This window comes from Equus przewalskii, chromosome 4 (genome assembly GCF_037783145.1).
Source record: "Equus przewalskii isolate Varuska chromosome 4, EquPr2, whole genome shotgun sequence".
Lineage (NCBI taxonomy): Eukaryota > Metazoa > Chordata > Mammalia > Perissodactyla > Equidae > Equus > Equus przewalskii.
The window spans coordinates 57,174,496-57,190,101 of NC_091834.1; the positions used below are offsets into that span (position 1 = coordinate 57,174,496).

The 15,606-nt window shown below is 43.1% G+C and overlaps 2 long non-coding RNA genes across 2 annotated transcripts; one reads left to right on the top strand and one right to left on the bottom strand.

Moving 5' to 3' along the window:
• Positions 1-6,952: 6,952 nt before the first annotated feature.
• Positions 6,953-8,243, bottom strand: LOC139083119 (uncharacterized). Its single transcript, XR_011539689.1, has 2 exons — positions 8,107-8,243; positions 6,953-7,151 (listed from the first exon to the last, which is right to left on the bottom strand). It is a non-coding gene; the product is annotated as an uncharacterized lncRNA (long non-coding RNA).
• On the top strand, positions 7,456-15,276 carry LOC103552131 (uncharacterized). Its single transcript, XR_545172.2, has 3 exons — positions 7,456-7,618; positions 8,185-8,303; positions 14,251-15,276. It is a non-coding gene; the product is annotated as an uncharacterized lncRNA (long non-coding RNA).
• The last annotated feature ends 330 nt before the right edge of the window (positions 15,277-15,606 follow it).

The following is a 15,606-nucleotide window of genomic DNA, read 5'->3' on the forward strand; positions in this document are numbered from 1 at the left end:
AGCTGTAATAGAATGACGTACTTTGCTACCCAAAGCTACCCAAAGATCCACACTAAATGACGACATGAGTTTGAGCTACACATTATTCCCGATATTATTAGCAAAATCTGCATAGTAGATGTCTCACCCCACAGGGTGACAATATCTCAAGAGGAGCAGGTGACTTGTAAGGTCAAGGAACAGAGCCTGAAACAGCCGTACTGTAGCAAATGTGAAGGATCTGGTTACCCCCCATCTGAAACCCAAGACATTTGAAGGAAAAGAGGTGCTGAAATATCTGCAGTCGGCAGTGACACCTGAGAACACGGGTGACCCCCACCCCCACCCCACACATACAAGGGCAGGAATCATGCCTTTTGCTGCAAATAGCTTTGAGCCTTCTACTCACTTCCAGCCCTGACTTCTATCTTGGACAAAGAAGAAAGCCACTTTGCTCTTAGGCCCAGGCCTAGCGCATCGGATGACGTGTCACTTTGGCAGGTCCATATCACAAGATGAACCCTTACCAAACAGGAGCTACTTGGAGCTGGGAAAAACTTCAAGCCGGGCACTTGATCTTCCAGTGCCTCTGGGTAAGAGAACATATAAGCCCAGCAACGTGCCTTCCAGAACTGAAAGGCTCTGCTTCTGAACAACTTCTTACCATGCTGATTTAACATAGCAACAAGGGGACTAAGGGAGTGGCATCGCCAAGTCAAAACAGGAAGCTTCCCAGCCTCTACCAGCTCTTCCTCCCACTGCCCCCGCAGGATGGAAAGCCTGGGAAGAAGCAGGAGGCCAGAGGGTTGCAGCTCAGCATTGGGGTGCTTAGAAGCATATGTCTGCAAAGTGGGCTGGGGCAGGGAGACCCAGGACCCACTATGTCTGGGGCTCAGAAGACTCCAAACCGACCCTTGCCGCAATGACCCCACTGTGTCTGACTAATTCTGAGACACTCACTTTTCACACTGTAACAGCTCTGAAATAGGGATGCATCTTGTAGTCAATGGTGTGTCAAACTTTAAAATTGGTAGCACTTCTTCCTTTCTTGGTGATTTCTGAACTAATGGTGTGTTTTACAACTGATGGTGTTTTAGGTTCAACAAAATACCATATATCAGGACCACCTGCCCACCACTTGAAACTAAAACTCCCCGCCCGTTCCCAAGAGACATTTTATACTCCCAAGGGTCATTGTGGCGGTGAGAGCAGGAGCTACAAAAACAAGAAAAGAGCCCAATGCAGCAAGCGAGATAAATGGTCTAACCTACTCAGTTTCCTCAGAAGTCGCAACATACAAAAGAAGACATGATGTATGAATCATTCACATTTTGGAAAATGGCATATTGATATTTTATCCTATAAGAAGTCACCAGCTCCAATGGGCATTTCTCATCTGGATGCCTGAGTTGAAGTCAGATGGTGGCAAAGGTGGTAAAGTGATGGAGACCGTAATGTGACAAAGACAACAATAAGTCCTAGCTTTTAGACAGAACTTTACACTGTTGAGAACATTTTCCCGAATGTTACACGATCTCAGGCCCAGCTGGTGTCATTGTCCCCCTTTTTATAGATGAGGACATTGAAGTACAAGCAGTTGGGTGTCTCACCCAAGGTCACACAGTCAATGGCAGAGAAGTGACTAGATTCCTGAGATACATGATCTTTCCTTATGACACTGCGACTATCCCATAAGGGACGAGGGAAAGATTTAGCCCTAAGAAGACCGTTCTTCAACCCTTTCAAGCTCAAAAAGTAGAATAATGACATGATAAATCTGCTACTTACCAACACTCCAGAAAAAAGGTTAGTAAAGAGAGTTAAAAGGGCAAATGCATGTCTTAAATCACCATGTTTAAAATGATGTCTATGTTAATATTGATAGACAATATCAATATTATCAATATTGACAATTTTGAAATTATCGTATGATAATTTTAATTTATCATTTTAGTACGATAAATACCAAATTTTAGTATGATAAATAATTTGTGCCTCAGAGATACATTTTTCTGACTGTTAAAGTGATACAAATTTAGAAAATAATAAGAGCTCAAAATGTTGAAGTATGTGCACAATTAGCCCACGATTAACGAGTGCCTTCAGCAAGCAACTGACACACACACACACACACACACACACAAACAAAAGGCTATGACAGAATTCTTCCCTCATGGGAGCAGACAATGCAATTACAATGCAATGAGGTGGACAAGATAAACACTAAAAAATATATCAATACAAAATAGTAAATGATTAGCTCCAATATGGGAAAAAGAACTACGGGCTGGGATTGTCAAGGCAGGCAACTTGAAGAAAGAAGGATTTGAGATGGGCCTTAAGGGATGATTAAGATTGAGCTCAACCGGAGGAGGGAGGGGTGGCATTCCTGTGAAGAGTAAACAGGTGAAGAAACAAATGAAATCTGCTACAGAGCAGGGTACATAGCAGGGCGCTCAGTGAGGGTCACTGAGGGGCAATGGAAACGAACAGCAGCTGCTCTAGAGGGAGCACAAGCCTGGCTGGAAGAGGGGCTTTTAAATAGAGTAGTAACAGAGAGTTCAAAGGGAAGGTTTTAAAGTTCCTTGAAAACAAGTCTAAGGCCTTCGAATTTTAACCTATAAATAATGAGGAGCCACTGAAAGTTTTTGAGCAGGAGAACGGGTGGGAAGAGTAGGTTTTAGATAGATAATCTACAACCTGTCAGTGATACACTCCATGAAAATTTCCACATAAACCCATGGGGGAGGATCATTGAGATAGGGGAGAGCTTATCTAAGGTGGATCCTGAGATGGAGACAGTCGACTTCAAAGATGGACCAACTGCTCAGCCCTCAAGGACAAATGACAATTTAGGCTGTCAGTGGGCATATAAGTAGAAATGTCCAATAGAAGTTGAACAATGGGGCCTGCACTCAGGAGAAAGGTACAAACTATATAGAGAAACCAAAAATAGATAGAGAGAGAAATAGATGTAGATTTAAAAGTTTTCCACATTGGTTAATTTCAACAGCTAGTTTTATATATGTGTATATATCTAAATAAAGAGATAGAGAGATGATATCTAGCTAGCTAGATAGCTGGATGGATAGAAAGATACATAGATAGATAGATAGATAGATAGATAGATAGATAGATACGATGGACAGACAGATATGTTTGGCATTTGTGCTTCTTGTTCTCTCCTCTCTTGCACTAGTCATTCATCTTTCCTCCCTCCTCTACGGTCTAGCCCCTTATCTCACTGAGATAAGCTCTGACACTGTTTTTCAAATAATGACAATGTGCTGTTCTAGCAATCAAAAAGACCCCATATCACCTTGTTTCTGATATGCAACAGTACTGAAAATAGAAATACCTGTTGAAACTGTGATTTGCACAATTCATTCATTTGACAAATATTTATTGAATGCTTCCCCTGTGCTAGCACGATGCTTGGTGTTGGAGATACGGCAGTGAACAAGACATTCCTCATTCGTTCCTTTAACAAATGTTTGTTGAGCACATTGTATGCATAAAGCTCTGTGCAAAGAGTTGTGTAAGTTGTAGTTTCTGACTTCAAAGGATCACAGCCTCACAAGAAAGAAAATAAACCCCTACTGGCAACATCAATATACATGAAGTCATCACCTTGCAGGGAGTACATTCACGACTCCAGTCTCAAATAAAGTGTTCCACTCCACACACCCGGGGGGAACTAAGGTCTGGGGAGGAAATGAAACCTTTATAACTGTCCTGAGCATGTGGGATTAACAAGTGCTCTTGTAAAAGTAAAAGCCTGTAGCGGAGCAGCCTATTGGCCAGTCACCTCCTCAAAGGCATTTATGTTTATTTATTTATTTGTTTATTTATTTGCTAGATTTATCATATTTGCAGGCTGTGCCATTTGGCCTTAGGGTCAAATAAATCTCTTTTAAAATTTTAACATCATTCTTAAGCATTGTGTGCCCCTGCGTGCCCCTGACAGACCTTTCTAAAGGCTTTACAAGAACAGAATTAAATCCATTTTGCAAATAAATACACTGGGAACAACAGAGTTTAAATGCACCACAGAAGGGAAAAATAAATTCCAGGCAAAACCTGGTTATAGGATTAAAGTGTTCCACAGTCCTTTTTAGAATTCTCAAAATTCCTCAAAAAAAAAAAAAAGGTAGGGTGGAATTCTGCCTCTCTTCTTCTTGGCCCAGGTCCCTATGTAGAAAGTATTTGCTCCATGAGGATTTGTCATAAGGTGCAGGAAGACAGCCAAGGATCATAACAAAGTGCGTAATGGAATGGAATAGAAATACATTTTTAAGAAAGCTGGCCATGTCATTTGGAAATTCAGCCGAAGCAGATTCTCTCATCTCCCAGGGCCTAAGGCAGTCTCTGGGAGACAGTTAGACATGTAGAAAACAGAATTGACTCTTTGAGCCTCAGACTTAAGGTATTATTCTACTAACATATCTAATATTGTGTTAAATTATCCTTTCATTCATTCATCAAACATTTATCCAGCGCTATGTACTCAACACAGGATTAGCTGCCACGGAATACAACAAAATAAGGCAACGTACTTGGTTTTAAGGAGTAGTCACGCAAATTAAAAATTACAGGATAACAAATCCTACAAAACTTGCTATCACAGCCTGAAGAAGGTGCTCAATATTAGCAGATGACTGTTTCATTGTCATATAACCTCAGTCTAGCATTTTCTCATTTATTTTTCTGTGCCTTCTGGAAATGGCAAGATATGTTTATTCTACTATAAAACAACTTGCTTTTTCTATTATCTCTTTCAAAGGCGTTGACTTATTTTGGCTAAATCGGTTTACTTGGAAAGTATTATGATATTTGATATTTAAGACATGTATGTCTTTTGTTCTGGTTATTACCTTAAACCGTGATGTTGAATTAACCAACAGACTCCCAGCCCCCACTGCATCGGATGAGGGACCTGCTACTCTACAATTTCTACCGTGACAATAACCACAAAGAGCAGAAGCCATGCCCTAAATATCTGTGATTCCCTAGGCCCCACCCCCAAACCAGGAATGATTAGGTGGAGTTCAAGAAATACTTAATACTTAAGACAAGTAGTTGCAAGATCTTGTCATCTTATAACCCACATCCTCTCCAAAAACTCTAATCAAAATGTGTCAAGATTCTATACAATTGACATTGTGAAGATAACTCTATTTCATTATCCATTTATATTGTACCTTTATTTAAAAAAAAAAAAGAAAGAAAAATAGAGTTTTGACAAGAGTTGTGAGTTCACAGACAAGCCAGTTCACCTCTCTGAACTGTAATTCCCTTGCCTGCACTGGCCCCACAGGATGGTTTTGAGGCTCCAATTAAACAATGTGCCCAAATTGCCTTATAAACTGTCAAGATATGATAGACCAGAGATCTAGCAAAGCTGATATATGTTTTAAATAGAAAAGAAACTTAAAATTTCTATTCAATGTTGCTGTTTTCCTAATTTTTCAAAACAAAATTATTAGTACTATAATCACATTATTTGTTTAATAAATATTAACTGCTATTCAGCTACGTTTTGTCTTAACTAAGTCTTGGAGGACTTGCCTAGAGACCTAACCACCAATTATGTTGTTATTTCTATGGAACTACGTAATCTGTGGTCCAAACAGCTGACTTAAAAATAAATTTTTAGGACATGACCCATTTAAAAGTAGGGGTTGTGCAGCAATGCGATTCTGACGCTGAAAAATGAAAAACTTACGAGAGTAATTCCAATGCTAAATGACGTATTCTGCCAAAGTCAAAAACCACACGCTCCATGGACATACCAAATCGCAACAGTGATGTTAACGGTTTAGCAAGTTTGGGAATAACAAACTGCAGACATCTTCTTTCTGATCCTCACACAGCATCCTGTTAACCAGAATGGCACATTCCCCATTGGTGGGGACTGAGATCACCGGAGCAGCCACCACTGGAAGATCCAATGTCAACCCCAAGACGTGACGCTTTAGCTATGGAATGAGCTTTCTCCAAAAATGCTTGAAGTCCTCTGTCCAAGGAAAAACCTAGACTAGAATTATTGAATTCTGTAAAGCTCACAGAAGTCCTAATTTAATGAAACCATCTTGTCTCCCCAAAATGAACAGTCCTATTCACTGCCTGCTCCCAGAGACCTTCCAGCCTCATACCTCCCCATTGCACCCCATAAATCCTTGGTCTCACCCCTTGGTAAGTGCCCCTCAATCCCTGGACACACTATAGGCTTGCGAGACCTGTTTTTGGACATGCTGTTACTGAATCCTGCCATCTCTTCCATTCTGCCCATGCAGCCTCCTATTTATCTCTCAAGATCCAAGTTCACCTCCTCTGTGAAGCCTTCCCCAATTCTTCCAGAGACAGTTGCTTTCCTCAGGCCTTTGGCCACGACAGAGTACTGGCCATTTGTGCGCTGGTTCTCTTCTGTTTACATGTGCACAGACTCTAAGACTTGAGGAGTGGAAATCATGCCCCAACCATCCTGCTCCCTGCCTGGGGCCTCGCACACAGCAATCCTCAACAATAATAGCAAACATTTAGAGCATCCCAGGCTCTCTTCTAAATGCTTTAAAATACATTAACTTGGTAAATACTCATTATAGTCCTATGACTATGATAGCTACTTTCATTAACCCCACTTTACAGGTGAGGAAACTGAGGCTCGGGAAGGTTAGGCACTCACTCAAGGTCACACACCTAGAAATGGCAGAGCTGGGACTTGAACGGAGAGGAGCAGACTCCAAGGTCTACGCTCTTACTCGCTATGCTATTCTCACTCCCAATAACTTTACGGAGGAGAGAAGTAAAGGTTCAGAAGTTGGCCTGAAACTTGACAAGGACTGTCTTTCTCCAGAAGGCAGCCCAGGCATTTCCTCAGCCACAATCTAGCTTCAGAACCGCTTCAAAGAGAGGGGGTAGGAAAATTCTCATTTTGTGGCTAATTGAATTAGTGCCTCCCTCTCAAACATAATGAAATTCAAAGCCATTTTATTAGTCCTCTTGGGGCTCTTTTTAAAAATTCTTCCTCTGCTGGATTAGATTAGCCGCACCAAGATGGCCCTGTGTAAATGGAGGTCAGGCTCTTTCGCAGTGTTTCTTTGTTGTGCCGATGGCTCCAGGGCACAGGAAGGTCACCTTGTTCAATCTTCCTGTTTCCCTTCCAAGCACCCCTGGAAGAGATCAGAGCATCTTCTAAACACCAGAATCAAACTGACCCTCCGTTCACCACATGCTTTCAGTAGCTAGTACTACGTATTTCTGGATGTGTCTTTGAAACCATTGCCCAACATACCTCAGAGTGACAGAGGTGGCCTGTTTTAAAGGAAATTGTCTTTGTCCCTGACCAATGCCACCCCAAACACACACACCGCCTTTGAAAAATTTAGCTATGCCCTAAAAGGTCTCTTGAGGACAACATGGTATCCGCTTTATTAAGCACGCAACTTGAAATAGAAAGTCAAACATTCTTTTCCTCCCACAGACTTGTCTACACGTCCTCAGGCTGGAGAGAACATCAAGGAGGGAATTTCATGACTGCAAATCGGTCTTTCCAAAATAATATTCCTAATGATAGCTACTGTTTACGGAGTGCTTCCTCTGCGTTCCGGGCCTGCACTTGCTGAGCATCGTGCATCCGGTGAGTGGACATCGAATGCTGACTCCCAGTGTAGTGTAGTAAAAACATGGGCTCTAGAATCAGGCTGTGTGGATTTGAATCTACTCCACCACTACTAGCTGTGGGACATTGTCTAAGTTACTTAACTTCTCTGCCACAGTTTTCTCATCTGGAAAATGGGGTGGATAAAGTTGCCTAATTCATGGGGTTGCTGTGAAAGTTGCATGTGTTAGTATATGTAAAGTTTTTAAGTCAATGCCTGGCACTTGGTAAATCCAATAGAAGTGTTTGCAGTGTATTTCTTCCCAACATCTACTTCTCCTCTCTCCCAATGCCCGGGTATAAGGAATGGCCCCAGCCTCCACCATTCACTCGATAATTAGCCCAAGCTAATGCTCCTCAACTTTTCTTTCATAAACCAAGTTCATGAAATAAGTTTTGTATTGCAACTAAGTACACTCACAAATACATATAAAACTTAAGCAAAAGTTTCATGAAACGTTACTTACTTTTATCATATGCAACATGCTCTGGGATTCTTTATTCACTACTGTTCCATTTTGTTTCTTTCCTTTGTGGTTTTCAAGATAGCCATAATCAACTAAATTTACTTCATGCTTACCAACGGGTTGCTGTGGATGGTCTGAAGAAAACCACTGATGTAAGATAATCATCATTCATTAAATTCTAACCCCACCCCTATGAGGTAGGTACTATCTTGATGTACATTTGACAAATAAGGAAACTTAGGCACAGAGAGGTGAAGTAACTTACACAAGGTCACACAACTTTCCAGGAATTCACAGAGGCACCCAGGGTGATGGTTCCTGGTTCAGAAGCGGGTGTTGGCCTAAGCTAGCCCCACTGAAGTGGATATGGACAAGGACACGTGGACAGTGACATTCATGCTGCAAACATGGGTGGAGTAGGTCTGGGGAAAGCTGCCACATAGATGGCAGACTAGAGACTGACAAAGCCTGCTCCTTGATGAGATGGTTCCACCCTGAAGCTACTCCACTCTCGGTTGCCTCTTTTACAGCCTAGTAAATTCCCTGTTTTCACCACTTGGGGCTGGGTTTTCCGTTACTTGCAGACAAAACTGTCTGCATATCCTAACTGATATGTTGTCTTGTTGTACCCCAATAACAGTTACATGAGGTAAGAATATCATCACAATTTTGGAGAAAATGAAGCTCATTAAATTTACCGGAGGAGTCCTGGCTAGTAGATGGTGGAGCCAAGATTCAAACCAAGGTCTCTCTGACTTCCAGACACTATACCCACCATAGAAGGCATACTAAATTATAAGGACAAAGTAAGGGGATGATATACGCTGTCTTTCTCCAAAGAAAGCCGTCATCATTGCTTGCACCCCCTTTGCCACCCAAGCACACCATCTGTACTCTCTCCAGTGCTCTTACCCCCTTTCACTTTATCTCACAGTTATTTATGTTCGTGTCATAGGTTTTCCTCTGGATGCCATGCTCTTAGAGGATGGGGCAAGGTGACACAGCTTTACAGCTCTGTTCCTTGCCCAGTGAAAGCACACAAGAAATACACGAGGAATTGATTGTCCTTGAATCACTCTTTGTCCCATTTAGAAGTTAACAGGGAGGGAGGAGAAAATGCTGCAACATTTAGTGTCAAGTTGTATACAAATTTCACCCAACGTGGCTCTGTCTCAGATGTGTGCTGTGTGCTGGTGCTCCTTGCTGTTTCTTGTAAGTGTCTCGATCAGACCGGCAAAAAGGCGAAAGCAAGATGGGTGGGATCACTTTAAAAACAGATAAAATATTGGCACTGCTGTTGATACAGGGACCAGACCGGCTAAATCTGGCCCCTGGGAGTTTTTAGGTCTGATCTAATCCTCATCCTTAAAGCCAAACTCACATCCACTTTGGACTGTGGCCTGGCTCTGAGTCCATTTTAAATCCCAGGACCAATGGCTTTGCCAATATTTTATGTGTTCCCTGGGTAACTCTTGGAGCACGGCTGCATTCAAGAAGCAAACAGCTTTGACCATGGCATTTACCACTTATGATCCCTCAGTGGCTTCCTTGCCTACCAGATTTGGTATAAACTCTTGGAATGCATTCAAGGTGCTCCACGACACAACCCACGCTTTCAGTCATAACTTATATGTGTCCTCTACCCTTGGCCAAGCGACCTGGTCACAGTTGCCCCAAATCTTACCTGCACTGTCCTACTTCCTGCCCAGGTCACTGCCCAGGTCCCATTTGTGCTGCTGCCTCTGCTTACGTGCCTTTGCAGCCACGCTGTCTGTTGTGACCATATCCTTTCTGGAAGGCTCAGCTCCAAGACCCCCCTCTCTTATGAAGTCTTCACCTCTCCTGGATGCGCTCTCTCCCTGTATTGAACTCTCATAGCATTTTGCTCATACTTCTCAGAGCAGCTGTTACAACTATTTGGAGACTGGCTTCTACCAACCCATTAAAATGTAATATTTTATTATTATTGCTAACACTTACTGAGGACTCCAAATGTCAGGCATTGTGCTAAGTGCTTTCTATACATTAACTCATCTAATCCTCACTATATCCTATGAAGGCAGTAAAAACGGAGATAATATTAACCTACCTTATGGGGTTATTGTGAGGATTGAATAGGAATACATGAAAAGCTCTTACAACTGAGCTCATCGTGAACCCGGCACATGGTAAGTGCTCAATACACGTTTGTTATCACCATCATCATCACCATTATCACCACCATCATTGCCGATATCATCATCATCACCACTGACATCATCCTCATCACCACTATCAAATCCATTTTACAGATAAGGAAACTGTGTCTTAAAGCAGTTTGCATATGGCTATATCACTGATACAACGTGGAACTTGTGTACTGTGTTAATCACTGCCTTACGCTGCATTTTAATGTAAATTGCTTTAGGATTGACATTATATGAACACACCTTTATACCTGTTCAGAGTTTAGCACAGAGTCTTACCCAGAAGAAGCCTATAAGTATATAATGAAATGAATGGATTACATCTGAAACCATCAAGAATTTCATGATCTTTCTAGGTGGGTTCCACCAGCAGCCATTGAATAGAGTCTATTTTCCTAGATGAGGCAAACATTTGCACACCCAGTATAAGCTTTTCTGAATATAGGCTTGTTTCCTATTCTTCCACCCTTTCCAATGAAGCACTTTCTTAAGCTATTAAAAATGCCCTCTTACAATGTGGAATGTAAATAAATCCAACTATTTTCACAGTTTTAATGTGAGCAGAACATGTTGCTAATGGCCCAAACGCCAAAGCCATCCTGCCCGGGCTCAAGCAACATGAGGTGAAAGGATGTTAACCGCATTATTCATGCCCATGCTTCTCCCCATCACCCTCATTTTTGTAGTTTCAGTCCAGGCTGCTCATGTTTGTTTATGTTGCCATAAATTAAAGGACACGCTTTTTACACGTCCTGAATCCATTTCACTCAGGATGGCAGAGTAAGGGAAAAGTGGTTTCCCATAACCCTCTTAAATATCCCAGTGTGAAATTGCATCAAGGAGCATGCTTCCCAGCCAGGCACTCTGGTACCTGGACAGGAGCATGGCCGCCTGAAAGTAATGCGCCATGCCCAGCGAGCTGCCCATCGGGCCAGAGCTGGAGGGGCGATCATTTTCACCCACGCATGAGCTGCAGCCTCTCGCCCCAGGCGACGGTGTGCCTCTTAGTTAACCATGAAAATCGCTCACATATGTCTCCTGGTCTCTTACATGGCTTGATTTGACCACGGTATTTCAATTTGTTTCACCAACATTTGCAGAGCGACCTATGACTTCATCCAAAGTCCCAAATAGTCCCCCTGTGCAAGCCCCCACACGGAGACCCCTAGTCAGATACAATTGCTGAATCTTGAATATCCAGGATCCCACCCATCCTGACTTGGCTCCTGCTGTGATGAAAACAGGTCAGACACAGGGCTCTTAGCCACACCAGGAAAACTGCAGAGACTGAGCTGCCTGTCAGGGAGGAGAGGCCAAAGGTTAGCACCTGACGATGAAAAAAAACCCACTCTCCTTACAGATCTGTGTGTTTTGTTCAACACGGTGATTACAAAAGCAACAGGCATACAATGCACACATTCGCTTCCAACTCATAAAAAGGAAAATATCGTGGGGCCTCCCTGGTGCTGTAGTGGTTAAGTTCGCACGCTCTGCCTGGGGTTTGCCAGTTTGGATCCCAGGAGCAGACCTATGCACTGCTTGTCAAGCCATGCTGTGGCAGGTGTCCCACATATAAAATAGAGGAAGCGGACACAGATGTTAACTTGGGGCCACTCTTCCTCAGCAAAAGGAGGAGGATTGGTGGCAGATGTTAGCTCAAGGCCAATCTTCCTCAAAAAAAAAAAGGAAAATATTGTGCCTTTCTATATTTCATTCCTTTGACAACTCCTCATCTTCATAGCAATCTGATGGCCCTGGTGCTATTGTCTCTACTTTATAAATAAGCACATTGAACCTCAGGAAGTTTAAGAGTTACGTGTCTAAGGTTATTCAGCCAATTGATGATAAATTCAGGACTCAAAAGACAGTGATGTGATTGGACCAGGTCCTGTGTTATGTGTGAGGGGAAGAGATGCTCTGGCAGTAGTCCTCAACACTGGTCACATGAGAATCACCCAGACGTCTTTTAAAAACAACACTCCCCTGGCCAACTGCATCAGAATCACTGGGGAAAAGGGCTCAGATTTGGGTATTGTATTAGTCAGGATTCTCCAGAGAAAACAAACCAATAGGATGTATATATATAAAGAGAGAGATTTATTTTAGGAAATAAATGGAGGCTGGCAAGTCCAACATCCACAGGGTGGGCCGTCAGGTCGGAGAACCAGGAAGAGCCAATGTTTCCATTGACGTCCAAAGGTCATCTGCTGGCCAAATCCTCTCTTGCTTAGAGGAGGTCAGTCTTTTGTTCTAGTCAGGCCTTCAACTTATTTGATGAGGCCCACCCATACTATGGAGGGCAACATGCTCTACTCAAAGTCCATCTATTTAAGTGTCAAACTCATCCAGAAACACCTTCACAGAAGGATCCAGAACATCTGGACACAATGACCCAACCAGGTTGACACATAAAATTAACCATCACGGGTTGTTTTAAAGCCCCACAGTTACTTCTTCTGGGTAGCCAGGGTGGAGAACCGTTAATCTGCCATTCCACATACTCACAACTGCCTACAGCCTCTTCAGAGCCAAACGCTGCCCCACCGCTAATAAATGGTCCAAGACAGAGAGAGATGGGTCTCGTCTAAAGCAGGTACCGCTTCTTTCCGGGAAAGTTGCAGGGCGGTTTTGTAGGTACAAAGGTAGGTACAGCCAAGAGGTGCATTCGCAGGTTGACTAGAAGGCAGGCAGAGCGATCACATCATGCACAGACCACTTTGGCTGCAGGTTCCAAATGGTTTCTGGGGAACGGCCAGTGTTTACTGTATTTATTCTCTTCTCAAGCGCTCTCATGGCAGAATTCCCTATCTTGGAGAGAAGGTTTAGCTTTTAAAACTTAGGAAAAGCCAGAATGAAATGGTTCATTTGCACCTGACCTATGGCTTGACAAGAGATACTGGAGGCTTGTGTTGAAGACAATAAATCTTACCCAGATGGCAGGAAAATTTGTAGCCAGAGCTGGGCAAAGCATTTTCTAGGGCAGTGAATTCAGAAAAGCTGATAGTACTGGCTGATAATATATTTGCGAAATTTACAACGCCTCCCCTTTTGCTGGTTGGCTAAAAAAGTTTGAAAGCTTGAAGCATCACGAGGTAGTACCCCTCTTGGGTTTCGTTTAGTTTTTGTGGTTTTTTTAAGGTATGCTTTTTTTGGTGAGGAAGATTGGCCCTAAGCTAACATCTGTTGCCAATCTTCCTCTTTTTTTGTTTTTTCTCCCCAAAGCCCCGGTATATAGTTGTATATCCTAGCTGTAGGTCATTCTTGTGCTTCTGTGTGGGACACCGCCACAGCATGGCCTAATGAGTGGTGTGTAGGTCTGTACCCAGGATCCGAACTGGCAAACACCAGGCCACCGAAGTGGAGTGTGTGAACTTAACCACTATGCCACCAGGCTGGCCCCTATTTTAAGTATCAAAACTTTGGTATTTTTGTGATGTGTTGTTTTGAAAACATTTAGATGCATTTTATACGTGTTTAATTAACATACTCAGGATAAGGTGAGTGCTTACCTGTGGACTTCAGACCAGCAAAATCATTTGCTGGAGGATGGGACCTCAGGGCCAGGACCCCTGGGGAGTACAGAGTGCCTCCTGAGAACCCAGGCCTGCCTTCCAGGTCCCACATCCCTCTCAGCCAGCCCCCAGGAACTGCCCCAAAGGCTCAGGGACAACTGCTGAGTGGACAAAGGCAGCCTTTGACCCCTCCCCTCCCTGCAGATATCCTTCTCTTCCCATCTCTTCTTCTGGCTCAGCCTTCTTTCTGCTCAGTTCAGCTTTTAACAAATCAGATCTTGGTTGAACTCTCTTGAGGCTACTGTGAGCTGCAGGTCGACCAGTTGCCTCTGCCAATAACAGTGGTTTTCCTGCTCCTGTGTCTGAGCGTCGGCTATCTGCTGGCTAATCTAGGTTGGCCCTGACTGGATGACTCAGTTTTTTTCACTTATCTCTTTTCCCTGCAGGCAACTCAAACGTGTTCTTCTCAAGACAGTGGCAGAGTGCAAGAGCACGAGTGGGAATAAGCAAGTGCCTTTCAAGCCTGTTTGCATCATGTCTGCTCACACCCAGTTGTTCCAATAAGTCAGATGTCTGGGCCCCTTCTAGGGCACCACAAGGTTACAGGACAAGGGCAGTTAATGCAATCAACCTACCGTAGCTCTCAGAAACTGGGGCAGCAGAGGATGCCTGGGAAAGCCCTATCATTTGTTCTAGTCCACCCAGAAGTCTGCCTTGTCCAAGGATAGCATATCCATCCGTCCATCTATTCAAACATTTGTGGGGACTGACTTTAGCCTAACAGCTTCAGAGGACATGGGAACAGAAAGAATTGGGTCCTACTCTAAGGGAGCTTAAGATACAATAGGCATGAACCCAAAAAATGTCAGCATAATGGGACCTTGAGAAAGGCCAAAGAATTACCAACAAATTGTTACATGGCTGAGATTGCCAAATATTGTGGTCTGCAGAAGGATCTAGGCCCATTGTGGATTTTTCAGAAATCTAAGGTAAAATGAGCCCAAAAAAGCCAATGTAGACAGATTTGTTTGTAAGGTTAAATTTGTTCTATTTCAAAAACCATTGTTTATTCTGAAAATGTCCTTCCTACATTTGAAATTAACATGTTGACTTTTATAAAATTAAAAGAAAATAGTTGTGTTTTTTTTGAGGAAGATTAGCCCTGAGCTAACATCTGCCACCAATCCTCCTCTTTCTTTCTTTCTTTCTTTCTTTTTTTTCTGAGGAAGATTGGCCCTGAGATAACATTCATGCCCATCTTCCTTTATTTTATATGTGGGACGCCTGTCGCAACATGGCTTGATAAGCAATGCGTAGGTCCACACCCAGGATCCAAACCCGTGAACCCCAGGCCACTGAAGCGGAGCGTGCAAACTTAACTGCTGCACCACTGGACAAGCCCCAAAAATAGTTTTATTTGTGGCTTTTTAAAATATCCTTACCTAGTAGAATAAAAGTTGTCAATCTAAAATTTATCCTTCCCAAATCCCCACGTTTGTTTTTTTTTTTTTTTTCTTTTACCCCAATGGTCTGGGCACCACAGTTGGAGCAGGGAGAGGACATTTCCAACTGTGTTACTTCATGGAGAAAGTCATCTGAGATGGGCCTTAGAAGATGGGCTGGGTTTCCATTTCCAAGATATGACAGTGAAGCAGATGAACCCAAGAGAGGGTGCAAGCTGGAGAGAAAGACCAGGGCATTCCACCCACAACCTAGGGTAAGGTTTATCCGAGCACCTTTGAGCAGCCTGGGGTTACTGGAGGACAGGGCTCCTGAGGAGCAACAAGCAGCAGCTGGAAGCC